This window comes from Monodon monoceros, unplaced genomic scaffold, assembly GCF_005190385.1.
Source record: "Monodon monoceros isolate NGI ecotype Baffin Bay Population unplaced genomic scaffold, NGI_Narwhal_1 Super_Scaffold_2, whole genome shotgun sequence".
Lineage (NCBI taxonomy): Eukaryota > Metazoa > Chordata > Mammalia > Artiodactyla > Monodontidae > Monodon > Monodon monoceros.
The window spans coordinates 84402160-84426943 of NW_021703776.1; the positions used below are offsets into that span (position 1 = coordinate 84402160).

General features: G+C 49.7%; 1 pseudogene; it reads right to left on the reverse strand.

The window, feature by feature from the left end:
* Positions 1 to 5326: 5326 nt before the first annotated feature.
* LOC114901880 lies at positions 5327 to 6199 on the reverse strand (annotated as a pseudogene).
* Between the last annotated feature and the right edge of the window lie 18585 nt (positions 6200 to 24784).

Below are 24784 nucleotides of genomic sequence, written 5' to 3' on the forward strand. Positions count from 1 at the left end.
TGATACTGTGGAGTCTCAGTAACACCAGTTGAACCTGTTGAATGAAGGAGTAGATGCAGTCACTACATCTTTTTTAAAAACAAAAAATTAAAAATAAAAATAAGCTAAACATAAATTGCTCCCCTCCCCCTCCGCTCAGTGCAGAGGAGATGCTCCCTTAGGTAGCTGTTTCTCCCTCTCTGTTTCAGGAATTTGTTGCTTTGGTGGCAGCAAGCCTCATATAGCTCCTACAAATAGGGTCTTTGCTGGAGAATGATAGTCTTGGAGGAGCTCCCCTGAGGGCTGGATGAGCCCCCAAGCCCTCAGAGGAAACCGTCATCTGATGGCTTGCCCCAGTGGTCACAGAGCCTTCAAGAGGCACCCTGTGGCCAAGGGGGACCAGCCTGCTCTGGCAGAAGATGGAACAAGTCAAATGAAGACAGAATCAACCCGTCTCGCAAAGTGGGGCTCCTCCACTATAATACCCCCAGACAAGGACATTTCACCGTCTGCCACCCTCTCCTTCCTCAGCTTCTCCTGGCCTTCACGATCCAGGAAGTTCTTAATACTCATCAGAAACCCTTTCTTTCTGCACTGCAAATCCATTTCCTTGCCCGGAAGCAGAGAGAGTCAATCTTACACTCTTCTGAGTTTGCACATCCCTGCATTTCTTTTTTCTTTTTTTTTTTTTTTGCGGTACGTGGGCCTCTCACTGCTGTGGCCTCTCCCGTTGCGGAGCACAGGCTCCGGACGCGCAGGCTCAGCGGCCATGGCTCACGGGCCCAGCCGCTCCGCGGCATGTGGGATCCTCCCGGACCGGGGCACGAACCCGCGTCCCCTGCATCGGCAGGCAGACTCTCAACCACTGCGCCACCAGGGAAGCCCCCTACATTTATTAAACAAATTCTCAGAATGCTATCAAATAAGTTAATGAGGAGCCTTGTATAAGTGAGAATAATTTCTGTTTCTCTGTCCTAATTTACATTTGTCCATTTCCTGAGGTTCCATCCTATTAAACTTTAATTTGCTCCCCTCTCATCCCAGACCTGTCAGGAGTCTGATATTGGAGTTTTCTTCACACAGTCAGAATCTCTTGGGCTCTAATGGATTACACTTACGGGTAGGCAAGGTATATTTTGTCCCCGAAGTGATTTCCAGATGGGAAGACTGGTCTGAAGGAGAGGGCGAGAGTTTGGGTGATGGGAAAGCAGTGGTGATAGTTCTCTGATGTTGTTTATTTTTATTTTAGTACTTTTTTCGTCCCATTTTGAAGCAGTTGTGGTTTGAGTGATTTTCTTCTATTACTCTCGCAGTTTCTGTACTTGTGAACTGAGGGGCAGGCGGTTAGGGGCTGGGTGTTCAATCCCACTCTCCTACTTGTATCTTTAAAATATACGAAGAAAGCATGGAAATGGGGAATGCTTTTGGTTCCTTGGAAAGGAGTCCCAGAAAAGAAATATGTTACATTGAATGAACCATATAAAATCACCATTTTTAAAGGTCAAAAATGGTTGAATGTTGCTGATTTAATATGGTTCAATCCAGTACAATCAAACTTCGTTAATTCAGACTAATGCAAGGAAGGTTCGTCTGAATTTGCTGGAGTGCCACAAAAAAAGTCTGAATTATGAGATCATTTTAAAGACATGCAACCTTCCTGCACCCCAGCGCTGACAGTAACAGGAAGTAGGTCAAAAAAATACTGTCTCTACAAGTCCATGGAGGGATGTCTGGTTAATAAAGACAATTTATAATGAGCCTACAAATATGTTGGGTAAAGGGTGATTTAATCTAAGGTGTGCTCGAGAATGCTTGCGAAGTTTGCTCTTTTAAGTAGCTTTAAATGGTTTCCTTCTGATTTACATATATGATTAGTTTCCTTCCTTCGAAGAGAGCAATTGGATGGCTGAAGTTTACTGTCTGAATTATTTCTTATTCCAAAATGGTGGATTCCAAATTAATGATGCTTGACTACTCTATTGCCAGCCTCAAGGTTGGACATTAGGTTAATGAAAATCAATGGAGACTAGCTCGCAAGGATCAAGGAGGAGGAAATATACTTGACAAAAACATATGCGACATGAAAAGTGAAGCTGGTTTTCTTGAATGCTTCATATACTGACTCTGAAGGCAGTTTCAGAGGCAAAGTTCCAACAGTGTTCAGAGTAATAACAGCAAACTTGAAAGGAGTCAGCCGCATCCTACAGAACCGCTTCGAAGAGCAACGTAATGTGAATGGACAGATTCCAACCTTTTATGGTTTTAAAAAATGCTCTCATGTGCTCGTTCTCCTAGGATAATATTTATTCCTTTAAAAATATTCTTAAAGTTTCCTTCTAAATAATAGCAATCTCTAGTGACATTTAAGTTTATCTGCAAGTGATTTTTATCCATCTTCTGCTTCCCTGAAACTCCAAGGGTATGCATGGATAGGTGGGAAGGTGACGGAAATAGAGCCGAGGATTGGTGACCAGCAGAGACAAAGATTGATAGGTTGTTTGATCAAATTGGGATTAGGTATAATCCTAATTTTCAGGAGTGTACCAGTGGTGTATGGCAAAGTCTGTCCTCACAGAGTTCCTTCTCTGGCTTGTGTGTCCTTCCGATTCAAGGGGGATATTCTTGAGGAAAATACTTCTTTCTCAGGATGAGTTGGTGTACATCCCACCTTACTTTTTCCTGTACTGCCCTCTTTTGCTTTGAAATGTCAAATAGGGCTCAGAGGAGGGGCAGATCTGACTAGGCTACTGGAAGGAACTGACTCAGTTTTCAGTTAACACATCTCCACTAAAAGGGGATATGAAATAAAAATGGGGCCAGAAAAAAGATGGGTGGTTACTTAAGAAAACGAAACAGATCGGTGAGGGAATGTTTCTGCATCTTCATTGTGGTTACACAATTCTATGCCTTTGTCCAAAACGTGTAAACCTGTACACCAAAAAGAGCAGGTGGACTGGATGTAAATTAAAAGCAACTAAATAAATGTGAAACAAGACCAGTCCTTCCTTGGTAACCTGCAGAGTGGATGCCCGCGTGGTGAGGTCTTCCGGGCACCTCTTCCAGCTCTGCCACTGACCAGTACAGCGGGCCTGCCTCCGGTGCTGTGTCCCTGCCACAGGAGAAGGAGGGCCACAGTCTGAGTGTCCCTCTCGCTCTGCGTGAACTCCGTGGTGAGGAGACTCCATCACAGCGCCGTGCCCAGCGGAGCGAGAGCCCCACTGCTGCTCCTTGAATGAGCTTGATCTTGCACACTGCTGTATGAAGTGCAGATGCTCTGATCTTGTCCTTGTCAGAGTCATTCAGCCAGGCGACACTCACTGGATGTCTACCTTGTGCCGAGGACACAAAGTTGTGCTGGCACTCGGGCAGAAATAGGAGACGCAGCCCCTGGGCTCGAGCTCCTCCCTCCTTCAGTGGGGGAGGCAGCCTGTAAACAAATGATTAGAGCACATTGTAATTAATGCTAATAGAGGAGCATGCATACTGCTCCCGGGGCACGGGGGAGGGGTGACTCGCTCAGCCTCAAGTCACCACCCTCCAGCTGCTCCAAGAGTTCCTGTGCTTTTGGGCCTGAAAAGAAAGAGGCTTTGCCCAAGAAGGCACTGATGCTTGGTCAGCTCAACGCATCATCACACACACAGACACACCTCACACACATCATTCACAATACAGCACACAGATACAAGACATCACACACAGACACAACACATACAGACACACATCACACACAGACACCTCACACTTCACAGACACACACACCACAATCATACACAAGACACACCACACGCAAACACACATCGCGTACACACACACATCACATAGACACACATCACACGTATACCACATACATCACACACATCACGTATTACACACCGAGTACATCCTCCCCACACAGACACACACATCACAGATATTACACACACGATACACACTACACACACATCACACAGACATCACAGACACATCGCAATCATATAGAGACACTCACAGACATACACATCATACACAGCCACACACATCACACAAATATACACATAGACACACACATCAGACATCACATACATCACACATATCACACACATCATGTATCACACACACAGACCACCCCCCCAAAGACACACACCACAGATACTACACAATCACACACATTACACACACAGACACATATCACACACACACATGCACACACACACCCCTGAAGACCTCCCCTTCTCCTATAGGATGATTAATGTCAGCCCTGCCCCCTCCTCCTCGTGGACCACAAGGGAAACAGCCCAGGCGCAGCTTGAGTTGGTAACGCCCCTGGTGGGTTGGGTAGTGGTTGTGGGTGAATTCTTGCATCTCACTATGATCCTTCCTAGTGCCTTTTCCTCACTGGCCGCAGCAGTCTAGGCTGCCCGACAGTCACCATGGCAACGGTCTTCCTTGCCATCTTCTATAGTGCAGGGGCTTCCTTGCTGGAGTACTGGCCCCTGACCAGCACCTAGCCAAGCCGCAGGCTCTGTGTCCGCCTCTCTGGGTTGTTTCAAGGCCTTAATTTTTGTGCCAGGTATCAACAGTGGACTGGAGCACGTGGAGCTCTGCTTGTCCAGGCCTGATCCCTCAGCTTCCTGTTCAGTTTCAGGAGCTGCTGACAGTAGCTGCTCTGACACAAGGTGACTGAAGAGGTCCTGAATGTTCAGACTGTCAGCTGCCAAGGACAAGGTGGCCACGCCAAAGAGATGAGCTGGGAGCTAGTGCTGGACAAATTAGAGCATGTTGATTGCAGGGTAACCGGGACGGCAAAGAGACTGATGTGAGGAGTGAACAAAGGAGCCAGTGATGCAGGGATGCACAGACTGAAGGAGAGAAGTATCATAGGGAACAGCCCCACTGACCAGGTATTGTACAGAAAAGGGAGCAGAAGCAGTCTGTGGGGCGTCTTTAGTATCTCTTGGGCCAAATGATGGGTAGAGAAAAGGCCACAGAAATTGCTTCTCCTTCTTCATGCTTCTGAAAAGTCTCCTAAGCCTTTCAAAGGTGAAGGCGCTGCCTTTGAGGAAGTGAGCTCCTCGTCAATGCAGATAATCAAACAGAGGCTAGGCGGCCATTGGGTGGGCATTCAAGTATGGGATGCACCTTAACTGTCTCATCCAAACCTGACTGGTCTTGCTATTGTCCTGCGAGTAGCTGTGACGCCCATGGTGCCCACTTTCTTACCTGTGAAATGAGGGGTGGGACCAGAGCATGACTCAGACCTCTATATGTTTCACAGCCCTGTGTTCAGATCCCTTTTTTTTTTTTTTTTTAAGAAACTGTTTATTTTTCATCAACCTATTTCTGTTTTAAGAGTTTGTGGAAGAACAGTTTAAGACCACTCAGTGGTTGTTCCTACCCACTCAGCGGCCTGAGCAGTGGCAGGCTGAGCACTCCAGTCTTCAGTGGGGAACCGCTGAACAGGCACAGAGGGCACCTGCACACCTTCGGACCAGTCCGCCGGCTGCCTCAGGCTGAGGAGCAGGGAGCTCAGGAGGTGGGGCGGTCCATTCGCCCTGAAATTCCTCCTTGGTCACAGCCTTCTCAGCTGCCGCCTGCTCTTCCATTTCAGTCTCTTCAGGATCTCTGTAGAAGTAGAGATCAGGCATGACCTCCCATGGGTGTTCACGGAAGATGGTGCCACGCATGCGCAGAACTTCCCGGGGCAAGCATCCACCACATCAGACCCACTGAGTGAGCTCCCTTGTTGTTGCATGGGATGGCGATGTCCACATACCACAGAGGAGAGTCTGTGTTACACAGAGCAATGGTAGACAGGTTAACGTAAGAGGCCTCTGGGAGAGGCTGGTGGTCAGCCCTCGGATCAATAAACACCGACCAGAAGTCTTGGCTCCCAGAAGCCTGCCTGGATCTGGTTAGTGAAGATGCCAGGAGAGAAGCAGCCAGCAATAGGAGTGGCTCCAGTGGCAGCAGCAAACTTCAGCACAGCTCGCTGGCCGGTATTCCTGGAGGATATGACACTGACATCAGCTGGGTTTTCAATGGCAACAATGGCACGAGCTGCCAACAGAAGCGTCTCCCAGGTTCTCTTCAGATTTATGATGTAGATGCCATCACTTTTCCTTTTGTAGACGTACTGTTCCATTTGGAAGTCAAGGTTGATGCCACCTAAGTGGGTTCCTGCTGCAAGGAATTTGAGGACATCCTCCTCCTTCATTTGCAGGACATCAAGGGCTCCGGACATTGTGAAAGTTTCCCTTTAAGTTACGACGGGAATCCAGGACAAAGCCGTATGGACCCCTATCTGGCACGGAAAGCAGATCCCATTTTTTGAACCTGATTCTGACTACATGGCACCTAATTTTATAGGTTTAAAGCACTTCCTATTGTTCTGAGCACTTTCCTGTTCATGATCTTATGATCTCTTCCCCATTGCTCTCTGAAGTACATAGAGCCGGTATGATCACAGAGGCAGGGAAGGTTCTGCCTTCTGAAGGCTACCAGTAAGTTAGCAGTAGAGCCAATGCAGAGGCCAGGTCTTGGGTGTGCCAGCCCACCGTCCATTCTTGCCCATGGCATGTTCACTGGGCAGATGAGCCCGTGGAGAGGGGTTATCAGCAGTACCGTGAAAATAAAAAAAATAAAAGTCTGACTGTCGGCTGCTTTCAACTTTGAGTTTGCTGCTGAACTCCGAGACACAAAGTTGCTAACTATATGTGTGTGAATACATGGGTTATGTAAAAGTGATTTGTGCCCATGGATCTGGGTGGGGTATAAGTTGAATAATAAAAGTGTCTAATAAGCCTGAACTGGTCTCCCTTAAAACTTGTCGTGGCAGTGCTGAGAAGGGAGGGGCTGGCTACTGGGTCTGCTTGCTATTGCATCCAAGCTGAAAATTCAACAGGCGTATGGAAACATCAAATAAGATCTCACTGCTCTAATTCTTTATTCAGGCCCCTGGGGAATAATGCATCCAGTGCAACAACCCATTATCCCTGTGTGCTATTGTAAGTCCCCTTTCTCTACCTTTTTAAAAATCACTGTCTCTTTCTTTTTTTTTTTTTGTGGTACGCGGGCCTCTCACTGTTGTGGCCTCTCCCGTTGCGGAGCACAGGCTCCAGACGCGCGCGCTCAGTGGCCATGGCTCAGGGGCCCAGCCGCTCCGCAGCATGTGGGATCTTCCCAGACAGGGGCGCGAACCCGTGTCCCCTGCATCGGCAGGCGGACTCTCAACCACTGCGCCACCAGGGAAGCCCTGTCTCTTTCTTTTAATAAATCCAACCAGAGCAATGAACGCAAATGTGAAACCGTACAGTATATGTGTATCTGCTGGACTCGTCAATGGATGATGGCTTTGCCCGTGGGAAGCTCTCCGCGCTGACCTGAGCTTTGTCTCCAGGTGAACTGGCATAATGATGAATCTTGCAGCACCCTACTCTTTCTTTCCGGGGGCTCCGATGACCTTTCCTCTTCTTCACCAGCTCTTGGTAAAGTGGGAGGAAGGGCACAGCCCTCCAGTTCCGCTTAGGATTTGTAACCTGAAGCCTGAGGCTTGTTCACCTGTGTGACGTAGGGACAGTGACTCAAGGGTCGAAGGAAGAGAAACAGGTGATGGAAGGAGGAGACTCACCAGGCAGGCCAGCCGTCTTGCCTTTGGGAGGGGCCAGAGGTCTTTGGGAACAGGTGGGACTATGGTCCAAGCTGGACTCGGGGGGGCAGCCTCCGTGGTGGTGGTGGAGAAGCCGCACATCTGGGAGGACACGGAGTCCCAGACACAGTGTTGAGCCGTGAGGTCCTGGTCCTTCCTCAGGATTTGTGTTGCATCTACTCACCTTAGATGCTGGAAAAGTTGGGGCGGGTGGCAGAAGGTGAGCTGCTGGGGAGATAGAGGTCCTCTGGCTTGGTGGGACTGTCCTACTGGCCTAAGCAAAGCCCAGGAATGCTGTCTTCACTCTGCTCACTAAAGCTCTGGCTTCTTTTCCTAGTCAGAGCCATACAGGGTAATCTGGTCATCCCTGGAATCATCCTAACATTGATGAGGTCACTGCTGCAGCTCCCCTCCCAGATGGCCTTTCAATGTCTGCTTGCCCACTTCCAGGATCCCAGCCCACCCAGGGGCCCTGGCCCGCGTTGGCTAGATCCAGTATTAGAAAGTCCCTTCCTTATGTGGAGCTGAACTCCACTGCCTTTCATCCTCCACCATTGGTTCTAGGTGTAAGCTGGAGCTACGTGACATAAATCCAGTCACCCCCATGGGCCATCTCCTCAAACGTTTAAAGACAGATGTCCCATCTCTGCTGGGTCTTCTCTTCTCACGATGTGGTTGTCAGACCCCTCACCACCTGGTCACCCTGTTCTAGGGGTTAATCAGTTAGTAGGTCTTTGCTGTGTTTGCACTGTGGAGCACAGGTGTGAACGTCAGTCTACACTGAAGGAGGCTTCTCATCCTTGGCAAGCAGGTCAGACCCCGAGAGGACCACATCTGCTTTCCAGGATAGGCTTTGGCATAGACACTCCTGCCCAGCCAGCATTCCGCATGAAAAGGTGGAGGAGGCAAAGCCTCTGAGGGTAGAGCCCTAGAGAGTAGCACCCGTGAGGACCAGACCTGGAATCGGAAGCCAGGACACCGCTCCCCTCCGCAAAGACCCAGCGTTCACATCAGCGATAGACTTCCGTCTTCCCAATCTGAGTGGCCTGGATCCTTCCCCAAATCAGTGCAGGGCTCCCGGAGGGCACAGCATCCACTGATCTCCCCTCAAGCCACTCGTCCACTCAGGATGTTTAAAATGGCAGGCACGACTATGACCTCACCCCGGTGGCGTGAGGCTGACTCATGCAGTGTCTTTAAGCCGACCGAGCTCGTTGAGAGCACGGCCAGATAATGCTGGCTGAAGGAGACTCAGGTCTGTTGCTGTCATCATTGCTGTAGCTTCTTGAATGGTTTATTGGAAACAATCTTCAATTATACCGAATAGCTGCAAGTACAGTGCAGAAAACCTTTTTCTTCCTCAACTATTTCAGAGTATGTTGCTGACATGATGCATGACATGAATACTTGAGTTTATATATTCTACAAGCAAGGACGTGCTCTTACGTGACCGTAAACAATCGTCGAAGGCAGGAAGTGACCTGATTCATTACTAACATTTAATCCTCAGACCCCAGTCAAGTTTGGCCAGCTGCCCCAGTGATGATCTTTAGAGTGAAAGGATCCAGTCTAGGGTCACACACTGCATTTCGTTGTTGTGTCTCCCTAATCTCCTTCACTCTGGAACAGATTCCCGGTCCTTTCTTAACTTTCCAGACATTGACGCTTTTGAAGACTCCAGGCCAACTCTTTTGATTAATGTCCCTTACATTGGGTTTGTCTGATGTTTCCTCATGGTTCGATTCAGACGGTGCATCTTCGGCAGGAGTTTCATAGAAGTGATGCTGTGCCCTTCTCATTGCACCTTATCAGGCATCCCGTGATTCTGATTTGTCCCAGACTTGGTGATATAGACTTTGATTACTTTTGTTTAAGGTGGTGTCACCAGCCTTCACGGCAAAGTTACTCTTTTCCTCTTTGTAAGTAACCATGTGTGGAGACGCTTTGGGATTAGGTGAATATCCCATTCCTTATCAAACTTCAGTTTATTCATTTATCCGTATCAGGATGAACTGGTGTTTCATATTTTATTCAGTGGATTGTACCTTCTTATTATTATGTCTTTTGATGCTGAAATTGTCTCAGAGTTGCCCGGTGGGAATCCCTCCAAGCTAGCTTTAGTGTCCTTTTCACAAGTCCCCATCATTCTCTGAGTGCTTCCTTACTTAACGGTAAAGTAAGATATTCCAAATTCGTATTGTACTTTCCCTGCCCCTGTCTGGAATCAGCCCATTTTTCAGGGAGCCCTGATTCCTTTCAGTGGAGAATGGTATTTAGAAACCAAGATCTAAGGGCTAGGCGTGCTCATTGGTACTGGGGTGGCTCCCAGACCCTCTCGGTGGACAGAGTGGAGAAATATGTGCATATATGTCTACACATACAATGGCATGTGTATTTATATGTTTATCTAACTAAATAGTAAAAACCATCAGTTCACATAGATACCCCAAATTCCAATCTAATACCTCAGGATTCACTTTAGTTTTCATCCTTTTTATGCCTGTAGCTTCCTTCTCTAACAGTGGGAAATCTGGCTCCTGTTTATCTTTCTTATTTGATCAATCTCCCCTTATGTAATCTTCTATTGCCACCATCACCCCTTCCTGGCACAGATGCCCTCCTCATCCCTCTTGGCCTCCCAGCCTGTCCCAGGCTGTCCCCCTAACCTGGTGAGGAAGACCCTCCCAATCCTCTTAGGTACCCATACCCCTCGCCTGGCTGCCCCCTCCTGGGACTCCCTCCTTACCCTCTGGAGCTCCAGCACCCCACACCAGGCTCCCCCTGTGGCCCTCGTCCCATGCAGGAACCTCTCACAGTGTTCAGGCTCCACACCCTGAGCTGAGCTGTCCCTTGGTTGGGTCCTTCTCTCCACACTTGTGCTCCAACACTTGGCTCTGGGCCACTGTGTCTCCCCAGTGCTGTGGCACAGGTGCCCACTTTTCTAGGATGCCCCCATCAGCCCCCCCCCCCCCCCCGCCGTTTGTTTGTGGCCTGAATAGTTCAGGAAGAAAAAGAATAGGAAGAAAGAAGAGAGGTTGCATCTGGGATTCTTAACTGCTGTCACCAGGGGGTCCTCCCTGCTCTGTTCAAATGAAAAGTTCGGGACAGCTGCCTGGCAAATGCTGGATTTGTAAAGGCCTGTGAGCAGGGCAACCTGCACTTTGGCACATTAAGGTGAAGTGCAGTGGGGACTGAGGCGGCCTTTGGGTAATATGTAGATTATCCCATTCTGAGGCACATTAACGAAGTGCTAATTGTGCTTTCTGAATGCAATTTGGTGCCAGTTGCAGGAATAACTCTGGCACCTGCTTGGACTTTAGACTTGCAGATTAACTCAAATGGAAAGAGTAGCAAAACAGGGAATAATTTGTTCTCTAATAAGCCACTTGGAAGCCAACTCATTTCTACAGTTGGTGTCAGAAAAGTGCAGCCCAGTGATTGGAGCAGGAAGCTGTGTATCTGGTGTGCGGGGTTCTATGTTGTTTGTGCCAACTTGCTGAACAATCCAGCTCACTTTGCATCCATTCTCCTCAGTTTACCTTCCCACTATTAGGGATGAGAAGAATTTTATTTACATAGGACAAATTGGATCCAGAGAGCTCTGTTTTCTGTCCTTGTCACTTGTACTCACGTGGACAGCTCCAATAAATTTGATGAGAAGGCAGAAGGGCAGGAAACGGGTATCTTCATTTATAGGCGATTCTCTCAGGATGTGATTCTCAAAGTGGGGTCCCTGGACCAGCAGCATTGCCATCAGCTCGCAGCTGGTTGGGAATGCAAATCCACAGGCCGCCCCTCCCCTCACCCCAGACCTACTGAATCAGAAGCTGGGGATGGGGCCCAGCGGTCTGTGGTTTAAAAAACCTGTGGCATGATTCTGATGCACGCCAAAGTTCGCCATGCGCTGATTGCTCTAGGAAATGTGGCCCAGTTCAGTCACGCAGGGTTTACTGAGCATTTACTACTAAGTTACTCAGCATGTGGTTCCTGAGGTCCTACTGTGTGCCAGTAGTGGGGCTGAATTGTGAACAAGGCAGCCATGGTTCCTGCCTTCCCGGGGCATGTTGTCTCATGACTGATGCATTGAACAAGCAAACAGGTGGGATGCTAGAAGTGAAACCACAGGCGCTTGGTGGGAGAATCGTGGAGGGTTCCTGGTTTAGTTACACAGGGGAGTCAGGGATGGCTACTCTGAGCAAGTGACATCTACACAGCAGCCATGCTCCCTGGGAAGCCATGGAAAGTTGGCTGGAGGGAGGAACAAGGTAGGGAAGTTTGTGAACCCTCCTGTATCTGTGAAGGCAGTCAGAAGAGTGCTGGCTTGAAGCCCAAGATGCAGGAGCCGGAGTGTGGGCTGAGTCTCTCCTCCTTCCTTTCCTCGCCTTTGCTCTGATATGACTTTGGAGGAGGGGCTGTGTCTCCCTGGCTCGGTGGGGGGAGGGGGGGTGGGGGCGGCGGAGGGGAGCTCTGTTTATTATCCAGCCGGCGGAGATAGCATCATCATCATTTTCCAGGGGCCAGATATGTGCAATATTAAAAAAGAAATCATGTGATTTGCTGACAGTACTTAATGGGTAATTCAAGGGGCCTTATTATTCCTATACATCATGTCTGGCTTGTGACAGGCAGCAGGGTTTCTGGCACAGAGGGGAAGCTCACGTGCCTTCAGCTTGGGTTTTTCCTTCCTTCCTGAGGTGACACCCGGCATCCAAGTCCCTATTTGAATGGCTGGTCCCTGAAGCTTCGTCAGGGACCACTTGGTGCTGAGGTGGGTATTAAGGACGCAGTGGAGGGGGGGTGGTCTCTGAAGGTAAGGGCTGGCCCACTGCTCTGTTGGTGGTTGAATAATGTTGATCAGCCCAAGGTCTCTGACAGAGAAAGCTGCCAGAGACGCTGTTCCCAAACCCACTGACTGCTGACCATGTGGGCAGAGGACAGTGTGCTTACATTTTTACCAGAGTTGGGTCAGAGGCTCTCTTTTTGTTTTGCGATGAAGGGCACATATGCATCCCCAGCGATATTTCTCACAATGCGTGTATGTGGACGGGGGCTCCTCTCATCCGCTTGGGAGGCACTCTTGACCTCTGCTTCCCCAACATGGTGCCTGGCAGATGAAAAGACAACCATGGGATGCCTGGATGAATGAATAGATGAGCAGAAGAATTGGGAATTGCCCTAAGGGTCAAGGGGCCAGGTCTTTAGAGCGGGGACAGTCTCCTCCCAAAGAGGACAGACATTAGGGCAGTTTTCGTGTGCTTGGTTGCATTATTCTGCCCTGTTATATATGGAGACCCAGTTAAGAGTTCCTGAGCTCTTGGAAGGGTGGTCTCAGTGGTGAAGTGCATACGCCTAGCACTGTGCCCGGTGCAGTCGGGCTTTCAGAAGCTGTTGCTGAATTAATGCAATCCATCATGTTTTTCTTTGAGGTCAGGGATTATTATTTCTAATACAGTCATCTTCCCGGGGCTCCCCCTGGCTGTGTGGATAGGGGGTGCTGGGCAAGGCAAACTGCAGAGTGGGGAACCCTTGCTCACTTCCTTCTCTGCAGGGAATGTCACAGGCAGTGTTATAGGGAAAGATGGCCTAGCAAGGGCAGAGGACATGAACGCTTTCTGGGCTGCCCCAGTGCTTTTCCGTCATTCCTCACTTCCATACCTTGTGCAGTTTTTGCACCTTGGAAAACAGATATTGCCTTGTCTGTTTGTCTACACCAGCACCTCTGCCCAGGATACTGCCCAGCTAACCATCCTTGAGGCCAGGGGAGCTAGAGAAATTGTGCCTTTTTAACCCCATGATTGGGAAATTCTGACCATGTCTGCCATTCCTCTTATTTCTTGGTCATCCTGAAGGAGGCTAGGAAGGCCCATTTGTATATGGAGATAAGCTGGCGTGAGATAAAAATATATCTGCACAGCATTATTCTCTTTCTCTCTTTTTTTTTTTTTACAGTGTGCCAGTATGTTACATGTATTATATTATTTCTTTTTTTTTTTAACATCTTTATTGGAGTATATAATTGCTTTACAATGGTGTGTTAGTTTCTGCTTTATAACAAAGTGAATCAGCTATACATATACATATGTTCCCGTATCTCTTCCCTCTTGTGTCTTCCTCCCTCCCACCCTCCCTATCCCACCCCTCTAGGTGGTCACAAAGCACTGAGCTGATCTCCCTGTACTATGCGTCTGCTTCCCACTTGCTATCGATTTTGCATTTGGTAGTGTATATATGTCCATGCCAGTCTCTCACTTTGAAAAAAAAGTGGTCATGAAGAATCTAGGGGCAGGATGGGAATAAAGATGCACAGCATTATTAGTAATAGCCAGAGGTGGAAGCAACCCAAGTGTCCACTGACAGATGAATGGATGGATGAACAAAATGTGGTCTGTACATACAATGGGATATTAATCAGCCTTAAAGGGAGGAATTCTGACAAATGCTGTAACATGGATGAACCTTGGAGATATCATGCTAAGTGACGTAAGCCAGACATGAAAGGACAAATACTGTGTGATTCCACTTATATGAGGTCCCTAGAGCAGTCAAATTCATGGAGACAAAAAGTCAAATGGTGGTTTCTTGGGGAGGGGAGAATGGGGAGTTAGTGTTGAATGGGGGCAGAGTTTCAGTTGGGGAAGACAGCAAAGATGGGATGGATGGTGGTGATGGTTGCACAACACTGGGAATGTACAGAACGCCACTGATCTGTACCCTTAAAAATGGTTAAAATGATCAATTTAATGTTATGTGTATTTCACCACAATTTTTAAAAAGTCTGCAGAGGGGCAAGTTGGTGCTGCAGGTCGGGCCTTCTAGATGCAGATGCTGGGGTGGAGTTTGGGCTGCAAGGTGACTTTGGGGACCCACACTTCTGAAGGACGGGGGAGGAGGTAGGTTTGGGAAGAGGAGGACGTTAGACTGAATCTGGGGTGCGGGCCCCAAAGCCTGGGGCTCTGGCCTGAGGACTACTCATCACGCACAGGGACCTGGCCTTTGATACTTGTACTTCTTCGCTCATCCCCCTGAGGGCTCGGTGCCCTCAGCTGAAGCTGACCTCGACCACGGAAGGGGACCTGTGGCACTTTTCTGTGTCTACCACGATTGGGAAATCAGAGGCCAAAGAGTCATTTGCAGGTTGGTTAAGGCATAACTACCTTCATTTAACAGATTGCTGGCACTGATACTCAGTCAGGGGAGGTGAAGTAACTTGTTCTGTCAGTGGGCAGGTCTAGAACCATATGCTCCCAACTCTTGGCCCACTCCACATCCAGCTGCCTCACTGGTCCAGTACTCAGATCCTACCTCTGTCTTGTCTCTGACCTATGGGGTGATCACACCCATTTTACCTACCTTCTAGAATTTCCAGGAAGACATAGGTACCCGAAGCGAATACACTTGAATCAGACACCATGAATGGGGTGTTGATAACACAGCAATAATAACAACTCAGACATGAATGGGTTGGCGCGCTAATTCCACTGGTGGTGACTCACGGCGTCTTTGTGCGAATCACGGGTTTCATATTTGTATGCCTTGTGCATTGAGTCCCACACATTTATTGAGCACCTACTAAGTGCACAAGACTCTGCATGACCCAGTGAAGGACACAGCGTGGTGCCAGCCCTGGAAGATGTGCTCCTCTGGAGGGGCAGGACAAGCTAAAGGACAGGGCCAGGCAGCAGTGGAGAAGTGCCCAGTGAGTGGGGTCGACACGTGTGAAGAAGATGCGGGCCAGGGCACCGGCCTCAGCACTCTGAAAACATGGCTCCCCCACGGGATGCTCGAGGGCCATGGGATTGTCTACTGAACAAACCCTTAATGAAAAAGCACAGTTTAGCCAAAAAGCCAATATCCAGCTCTCTGCCCAGAGTCTCAAAGATTTTGAAACCCTTCAACTCCACGCCAGCATTTGCATCCAGAGGGCCCAGGCTTGTTCCTGTGCGGACCCACTTCTATCTCACTCCGAGCTGGCACTGCCAGCACATGGGCCTTTCTGGTCCCCTTCAGCAGAGTGACAGAGAGCAGATTGTATTATTTCCTAGGGCTGCAAACCAGGTGGCTTGAAACAATAGAAATGTATCGTCTCACAGTTCTGGAGGCTAAAAGTCTAAAATCAAGTGTCGTAGGGCCACACTCCCTCGGAAACCTATAGCGGAGAATCCTTCCTGGCCTCTTGTCGCTTCTGCTGGTTTGCCTGCAGTCCTTGGTGCTCCTTGCTTGCAGCTGCAGCTCTCCAGTCTCTGCCTTCGTCCTTACATCGCATCCTCCCTGTGTCTCTGTGTCTTGCCATGGCCCGTGCAACTTCTTAGAAGGACACCCCAGTCCTATGGACACCGTATCCACCATGACCTCATCTTAACTAATTACATCTGCAGTGACTCTATTTCCAAATAAGGTCACATTCTGAGATACCAGGGATTAGGACTTCAGCATATCTTTTTTTTTTTTTGGAGGAAAGACACAATTCAACTCAGAGCAGAAACCCAGAAAATACATTAGGTATCTCCTGGACACACGGTAGAAAAAGGTGTGTCTGATGTGGGTGTGTTTTCCATGAGTGTGTGTGGAGGGTTGTTTTGCCTCAAAGTTGATGGGACACCAATATGTGTAAACTTTGACAGACACACTGGGGTACTATTTACATTTTTATTCTCAAAGCCAATTATTTAAGTAAAAGCATATGCTTTGATTACGGCCTTAAGTGCATTTGGGGTGCTCTTTCCTAGGATGTTAAGTGTAGCAAACACTTTACTAACTCTGATCAAGGCCAAAGGCCATAATCATACCGGTTCCATCCTGGAGAACTGAGGTCCAAGCGGGAGCAGACTTAATAGGTTTCCTCCTCCTTTTAGCTGTTGTGGGTATTTGCTGACGGTTAGTTTTTAACAGCATAAGCACCTACCTATCTCTGCATGTGATTTTGTGTGTGTGTGTGTGTGTTGGATTATTCATTCTCGTCTCTCTCCACACATTGTCGATGTGTGAGGTGTGAAGGGCACACAGAGAAGAAGGACGGCATCTTTGGTTTGAAAACAATCTCCAAAACAATGGAATGTCAAAAACCAGGCAGAGGCCAGAGGGGATTCTGTATGTCAAGAAGGACACACCAGTGGCACTGGTTGTATTCCCTGGCTGCGTTCCTTGACTGAGCAGACCTCTTACCTGGCTGTCTCTTCTCTCTGGGAAACTCCCTCTGTTTTCCCAGGAGGTGCCCTGGGTCAAGGGCACTTTCCGGAGTGGAACTTTCTACAGCTTCGTCAAGTTCTTCTCAGCCTGGTTGCTAGGCAATGATGGTGCGCACTAGAGGGGCTGCTCCTGCCTGGGTGGCTGGCTCACTATCCCATCTGCAATTTAAATTCCCTGACAGGCAGAAGCAGCCAAGCTGTTCACTTGAGATTGCAAAAAGTTAGATTGAAATACAAGGAATATCCAGTGCCTGAAGCCCTTCATAAATTTTGCCTTGATAGTAACTGGAAGAGAGACGGGGAAAGACAGGGAGAGAGGGGAAAGTGTTCCACTTTAGACCTGCACAGTCGATTTACATTTGATCAACGTGTCCCAGGCCTCCCTCTGCCCCCGGTCTGCTCTCCTGGCCTCCCTGGGGTTCTTCACGTCCCTTTCCACGCATCTCCCTATCCTGCCCTTTGGGTGAGTGAGCCTCTGAGCATCTCTTCTGCCTTTCCATGGATGTCTGGACAAGAAGAAGCAGGGATGTAGCCACTGGCTAGTCAACCGCACTCACAGGTCCCACTGCCACCCCGTTCCTGGGCCCTCCCTCTCCTGGAGTAACCTGCACCCCTCAAAGGCCCGCAATGACAGGTCCCTTGGCAAAGCCCAGAGCAACAGCTGTGTTGACAACAGCTGGATTCTCCAGTCTGCCTGGGCCCTGACTGGCGTCCTTGGGGGGGCACCTGAGGCTGTCTCTGGCCTCAGTGGCAGGGGCTAAGGTGGCAGGGAGTTCGACAGCAGAATCTCTGTAATTTTCCAGCTCAGATCCGTGAGGTGAAGAATCAGGTGCAGAGAAGGAGCTGCGGAATCTGCTTCTCTGGGGATTGGATTCTGTGATTAGCTCCCCCTTCAATCTCTCTTCTCCTCTCCCTGCTTTCACTCTTGGGCCCTGCCCTTTCTATCTCAGGCTCGTCCAACTCTTTCTTATTCTCTTTTCTTTCTTTTTCTCCCGGTTCATCAAAGACTGTCCTTGAGGCCTCTGGCATTCCAGCGTCTGTCAGTGGGAAGGGCGGACAAAGCTGGACTCTGGGACTTAAGGGAGAAAGCTGTTTCCTCTGCAGGCCACCCTGGTCACCTCCTAGTGAGACATGAAAGTGAAAATGGTGGTCTTGAGGGAACCATACGCAGTTCCTGCCCTCTGTGAGCTTTCCCTCTTAAACTGGATTATTTATACCTAATGAAATACAAGATTAGGACCATTGTCATACAAAACTACAAGCATCTTGGGCGTTGAGGGGGTTTAAGAGTGAAATTAAACCACTTAACACCTACTAGGATAGTTATGATTAAAAAAACCTTGAAAATAACAAGGTTGGTGGGGATGTGGGGAAATTGGAAGCCTCATGCACCGCTGGTGGGAATGTAAAATGGTTCAGTCACTGGGGCAAATAGTTTGACAACGCCTTAAAAAGTTAAACAGAGAACTACCATGTGACCCAGCAATTCCACTCCTAGGTATATACCCGAGAGAATTCGAAACAGATACTTGTACATCCATGTGTGTGACACCACTGTTGACAATTGCCAAGAGGTAGAAACAACCCAGTGTCCATGGACAGATGGGAGGATAAAGAAAATGTGGTATATATCCATAAAATGGAATATTATTCAGTCATAAAAAGAAATAAAATTTTGACATGTGCTGCAACATGGATGGACTTTGGAAATATGCTAAATGAAACAAGTCTGACAGAAGGACAAATATTGTATAATTTCACTTATATGAGGCACCTAGAATAGACAGATTTATAGAGATAGAAAGTAGAATAGTGGTTACTTGGGATGAGGGCAGGGGGAATGGGGGGAGTCATTGTTTAATGGGAATAGAGTTTATATTGGGGATGATGACAAACTTTTGCGTATAAATAGTGACGATAGTATAAAACATTGTGAGTGTACTTAACGCCATCGAATTGTATACTTACAAATAGTTAAAATGATAAATGTGTATGTTTTGTCATAACCAAAGGGTGAAATGAAGCAGCAAGTCTGGGGGGAAATTCCTAGTATGATAGGGGGAAGGGGAGAAGGAGGTGACCAAGCAGAATCTCTACACTGAGGGGCACAGGCCTTGCTGGCCCGTGGTGTCGGGAGAGGGGGGCCTAATGAGGACAGTGAGAATGCTGGGAGTGACCTGGGTCCTCGGAGAGCATTGACGACTACTGCCATCATACAGATGACAAAACCAAGGCCCAGAGATCTCCCCAGGGTCTGGAGGGAAAAGAAAAAGGGGGATGAGTGTCTGGCCATCCCATGGGGAGTAAGGTTTAGGCAAGATGACGTCCCCCCCTACCCCAGTACTGGAAACAGTTGCAAATGTACATCGAGGGAGGCGTGGTGGGAAAGTTGGGAGGACCTACCATGAGGAGGGAGAGGCCTGGGGATAGTTAAAAGGCAGCCATAGCCTTGAGGGGACATTCATGAGGGTCTCAACAGGATTCTGTGCTGCCCATTGGTTTCCACCTCCGGCCACTTCTCAAGTCCAGTCAGGGCATCACCTCACTGCCATGCCCTCCCTGCAACTTGAGCCTTGGAGACTGGCTGCCTTGGGGTCCTCTGTCGCTCTGGATGAGAGAGCAGGGAGAGGAATAGCCTGAAACCAAGGACCAGGCACTCAGCCCAGCTCTGAGGGGCCCAGGAAGTTTTGTGGAGGGCAGGTGGTGCTCTCAGAGCAACAGGTGGAGGCGGACAGGACTTCTAGCATCCATAATGGCACCGGGGGTGGGATTATAACTGGATTCCCTCTCTCTCTTTCTTTCGTGGTGCCCCGGGAGGACGCATGCTCTCCTTGCCTTTGTCTCCTCACCCCCGTCTCTCCTCCCTCTCCACAGGAAGCCCTGCGGTATGTGACGCAGGTGGCCACGCCTCAATGCCAGTTGTGTTCAAAGCCAGTGGCCCTGTTTTCTCAGGTAAGCCAGACAAGCTTTCCTCTACCATTTGATCTTCATGCGTCTCGTGGTTACAAATAGCTCAACCTTCCCGGTGCTGACGGCAGCGCTGGGACATTACAGTAATGTGCACATTCAAATCAAGTGCAGGCAGAGATGCTACAGCAGCTTCTCGCCACGGAACACTCAGCCTTCAATAATAGCATTTGGGGTCCCTCTGGAACCTTCCTCCGCAGATGCACCTGGGATACCTCTCTCCCTCTCCGCGCTGCAACCCCGGGAGCTGAGGAGGGGCAAAGATGATTCTTGTTTTTGTTGATGAGGAAATAGAAATTCAAATAAGAGAACATCTTGCAGGAAATAAGAGGGCCAGGACTGTTATCACAATGATGATCGAGACAATAATAACAACAGTAATACTTCGTGTGCGCTTGCTGGATGCTGCTTACTGGGGAAGCAGTTTGCCTGCACTGGGGTAGGTGCTGAGGTCAGTGAGGTCCAGGATCTGTCCCGGTCACAGGGACAGAGGGAACCCCACCTCACAGCGAGCTCTCACTAATGCTCCTGACCTCTCTGTCAGGTAAAGTCAACTCAGGGCTGGTCCCAGGACAATCCTAAACTCAGAGAAAGCTGTCCTTTCCCTCCCTGCCTCCATGCCCCTATCTTAGGGTCCTCATGCTGTCGCTGGGACCTTACCCCTGCTCTCTCTTGCCTTCCTGAGCAGAGTTCCCCTCCCCCAGTCCTAGATCCTCTGGACCTAGCTGGGAGCAGCCCCTGCTTTCCAGGAGGCTGACTGCTAAGGGGATTGTCTAGTTTTCGGCTACTGTGTTGCCCCACTACCAGCATTTTTATTTATACAACCTTGGCAATGCCTTGCCTTAAGGTGGGAGCCCAGTGACATGGTTAAGGGCTAAGATGGAACCACCAGTGACATTTCAAAGTCAAGAGTTCCAGGCAGGGAAGTTGGCCCTGGCTCTGTCCACACCTTCCCACCACAACTGCCCATTTCGTGGGAAAGAAAACGGGGCAAGGTAGCATCACCACCATTTGCTAACGCTGCTATGTATATACCTAAGTGAATTTTCCAGGACACATCTCTGAGTTGTAAGGCAGCGTATTAGAAGGCCCATTTTGCAGGAGAGGAAACTGAGGCACAGAGAGAAAAGCCTTAGTCAACGATAAGTAATAAGTGGTAGACATAGAACCAGATCCCAGGTTTCCTAGTTCTGTGCTCTTCCTGCTGCTACTCCGCTTTGGCCCAGGTTCAAAGCTGCCAAAATGGACATTTTGTTTTTAACTTTTGGGCTGGCGGGTGACTGAGTGAAATCTTCATGGATGCTGTGGCTCCTGTGGGCTCCTTCTTGGGCTGTTCACTCCATTGGCACAGCTTGGTCTTTGAATAAGTGAGAGGAGCTTCTGGAAATGTCAATACATGGAGAGGACGAAGGGGAGAGGGGCATCTACGTTTGCCCTAAATCCGAAATAAAAGGCTCCCCTGTCCCAGAGAATTAAGGCAGCCCCCTATTTTTTCTCCTCCCCTATACCCACACCCTCCCCATCTGAGTCCTCAGAGGATAGACTGAGCTCTGACACCCAGGGAAAGGAAGGCCTTCTGGTTCCATTTCCACTGACCCTGTTCTATAAGCCCTTCCTCTGGCAGGATGCAGGGCGGTTGCCTGATTTTTCAATGGACAGTCTCTGAGCATGGGCTGGGGCCGTGCAATTCACTGTGCTAACAGCAGAGGGCGCCCCTGACCTTGGAGAACGAATCATACCCGCCCCTTCCTCAGCCCTCGCGTCAGCCTGGCTTCTTGGGGGCCTTGCAGAGGGCAGTGCTCTGGGGGGAGTCCCAGGCACACCTGTGTCCCCGATCTCTGCTTCCTCCCTCCGTGTGCCTCTGTCTTCTGCTCTGTCTCCAGGGAAGCAGAGGAACGGTAGGCTGTGGTAGACAGAGGAGAGACAGCTGAGCTGGGCTTGTGGGGACACTATTGCCATGTGGGCACGTTATCTCGAGTTAGCGTCCTCATCCGAGGCTTGCCAAGCATTGTCCTCATAGGAGCATCATCAGGACCAGCTCCAAGTGGGAGAATGGATGCGAAGGGTCTGTAAACAGAAGGGTGCTCTAGGGATGCAACCCTGGACCTACCTGAGCGAACTGGGGCAAGTCCTTGGTCCCCGTGTGCAGAGTTCCTGCATAACACGAGGGACTGAACTGGAGGGTCGTCTACCTCTCCAGCCCCTTCCAGGGCTAAAAGCTGGGATTCATGTCAGCACTTTCTCGTTTCTTTTCACGGTTATGCCGGTCCGTGCCAGCATTCTGATGGCCACGTGGCAGAGCTGGGGGCGTGTGGGGACCAAGGCGACACCTGTAAAGTTACACCAAAGGTCTGATGGCAGCAGGGCCATTGCCTCCGTGTCTCAGCGCCCCCTCCTTCCCGCTCACTGGGAAGAGAATCCCTTTGAAGTCCTTACCTCCCGGAAGGAGGTCAGACTTCTTTCCCTTACTGGGGACCTTCCCTGGTCACACTCATTCTATCCCGACGCTCTGACATGGGTGGGGCTTGAGAGGGGTGGTAAAAGAGCCCATGAAATGGTTTTTCTCCTCCAAGGGCAGAGTTGTGGAAAAGGCTGGGAAAATCCGAGCTCTGGCTTTGGCTCTCCCATTACCTCCTTGGGCACTTGGGAGAAATCTCTGCACCTCCGAGTCTCAGTTTGCTTATCCATGAAGTGAGAGTTTGAAGATGGTTTCCCCTGCCTTTCCCATTCCGATGTCTGTGCTCTCTGGGTCCTTGTCAAGCTTGTGTAACATCTGGCTCTTTGAAGAAGGGAAGTGAAGACGGAGGAGGCTGGGAGGGAAGAGATACCATTAGGAGGAGAGCAGAGAGGCAGGGGTGGAAGGAAAAAAGGAAGGTTGTGCTGGGTTGGTTTATGCCTGCTCAGAAGCGGGCAGCTGACCTTTGAAGACTTGACCCCCCTGGGCTGAAGGTCCTGAGACTATGGGGGGTGGGGTGGCGGTCCTGGTCAGCTAGGAAAACACATCTTGGTGGCCGTCTGAGTACCCTCTGTCCATCCATCTAGACAGACTCCAGCCTCTCAAGACATTCAGAAACTGAAACTAGAGCACCTACAGCTCTGGGAGCCTGTGTGTGTGTGTGTGTGTGTGTGTGTGTGTGAGAGAGAGAGATGCACAGATGCCCATGGGACAGAAATACAAGCACAATGACACTTGTATGGGCAGGTGTCCACGGTAAACATGTATTCAGCCCCCGCACACACAGGGACACACTCATGAGCTCATGTACATACCAAGCCAACATGCCTCCTGTTAGCAAAAGATCACATTGACCCCTAAGGCAAAGAACTGTTTACTTGAAGAAGCATCTCTTAAAACATATTAATAGAATACTTAGGCAGATTTTAACTTTAAAAACCCTGGAGAAGCAGAGACGAAGGTGAAGAGAAGGCAAGGGGGCTGGGGAGTGGGTAAAGGAGGTCTAATCACAAAGCACTTAGCCCGCATGTCTGGGCTTCGGCGTAAGCACCATATTTAATGATACATTCAACCTGATTTTCCAACTCATTGAAAACACTCGCCAGCTGCTGCTGAGTGACTCCGTCTATTGTGTACATGAGCTTGCTCTAACGGGGACCCCTGGAAGGAAGTCTCCAAGGAGATCTGCAAGTGAAAACTGAGCCAGAGAACTTAGGGCTGGGCGTTTTGACTGGGAGGTGGGGAGAATGCAGAGCTGGGGCACAGCCGGGAGTGTGGGCAAGGTTGGGGGTTCCAGAAACTTCCTCGGGCACATCCTGGAGGGGAACTCTTGTAGTGGGCAGTGTGAACTTCCTTCCTCTTGTGCCGCCCCCTCGGCAGACCCATGTGTACAAACAGTGAAATGACGCATGAGGTTTTCTAGCACCTCTCAGGATGGCTCCCCGAGCTGGCTTCTCTTGGAGACGCCTGAACTGTCTGGCCCTGGCATCTGTGAGAAACAGGCGTCACCTTGCAAGGCCCCGTCCCTCCTAAACATCACCTCCCCGGGTTTGTCACGGATCCCTCTCCTCTCTTCTCCCAGCCACTGCACGCTGGGTCCTTAATGCTATAGGCTCCCCCACTGTCCTCTTCTCTGTCCTGTCTGCCTCTGACAAGCTCTTAGAAGGAAGAAGAGGCTTTCCTACTGGCACATGCAGATGCATAGCCAGGTTTGAGGGCTGCTGGCTTGTTGGAAGGTTGGATGGCGCTCCTCCAAGGAACTGAGACCCTGAGCAGTGAAGTTCGAGTCAGAAAGTGGGGATGTATTTACAAGAAGGTAGAGGCAGTTCTGGGTAAGGGACCTGGTCATCCATGGGTCAATTTGACCCATTCACATTGTAGCCCGTAATCAGCCCTCGGTTTGGGAGGAAAGTTTAGCAAGGCCTCCAAATCTTGCCTTGAGACAAGTGGGACCTGAGAACCCCTACTCCACTATCAGAGACCCCTCGACCTTGGCCTTTAAAGTCCAAAGCCAGGCCCACGTCTGTGAGGGCTGGGAGCGATCCCTTCCCATGGAAATGGATCTCTCCATTTCTGGCCAGGAGATCTGGCCCTGACACGGTTCTGTGGGGACCCAGTCATCAGAAGTCATCTGTATTAACCAGATTATGTGGCTGTGGATCAGCCAGATGGAGTGGAGGAGGCCTGGCTCTCCCGCGGGGCAGCTGCCGTGTCAGGGTGTGATCTGCTGTCAGCATCTCCCGCTTCCAAGCACATCACTTTGTCTCTGGCGTGTCTCCATCAGGTGGAGGCGGGGATGGCTGATCCCTCTCATGGCCCGTGCTGGGGCAGGACCTTGTCCGCACAGTGAGTCAGAGAAGGCTGAGCTTGGACCTCTGCATCCCTGCCCCACGGACCCCCCCAAGTGACCTCCCAGGGTGCTCAATTCTGGTGGCTCTGCTGTGAGAGAATTATTATATTAACATGTCTGTAGCGCTTGCACATTCAGTTGAAATGTTTTGAAATCTTCTAATAAACGACTTTGGAGGACAGTGTCTGTAGAATTGTGCGCATGTGACCCTCCTAACTAGACAG